Consider the following 390-nt stretch of genomic DNA (forward strand, 5'->3'; position numbering starts at 1 on the left):
AGTGTGTGCGCGGGGCACGACGTTCTCTGGCGGGGAACGTCCCTTTGGCCGGTCGGGGTCCGCTCTCGGGCCCACGGTCCCCCCCAGCTCCGTCTGTTCCTGCACTGGGGAAACACGGGAGGTTGGAGAGCCCGTGATTCCTTAACACCTAAACCCGTCAGGGCATCGTCAGCCTCGCACCTCAGCACCGTCCCAGCTGCTGACGAGAGCGACTGAGAAGGAACAAACGAGGCCTCAAGGCAGGCTGAGGGCCCGGCTGCAAGAAAACCCGCACCTTGCTGCAGGACTTCAAGCCCACCGTCTTCTCCCACCTCTCCTCTGCTCCCTCTGCTAACCTCGCCCGTGGCGGACACTTCGGCACTGGCGGCTACAGGACGGCTTTGCCATCGC

General features: G+C 64.6%; 1 protein-coding gene across 1 annotated transcript in view; it reads right to left on the minus strand.

Moving 5' to 3' along the window:
- FAIM2 (Fas apoptotic inhibitory molecule 2) overlaps nucleotides 1-390 on the minus strand; it is a gene marked incomplete at its 5' end in the record, with an annotated part of 14568 nt that overhangs the window by 969 nt on the left and 13209 nt on the right. The gene's annotated exons all lie outside the window — the stretch shown is intronic.

The sequence above is a fragment of the Buceros rhinoceros genome, unplaced genomic scaffold, assembly GCF_000710305.1.
Source record: "Buceros rhinoceros silvestris isolate BGI_N320 unplaced genomic scaffold, ASM71030v1 scaffold26128, whole genome shotgun sequence".
NCBI classification, from domain to species: domain Eukaryota; kingdom Metazoa; phylum Chordata; class Aves; order Bucerotiformes; family Bucerotidae; genus Buceros; species Buceros rhinoceros.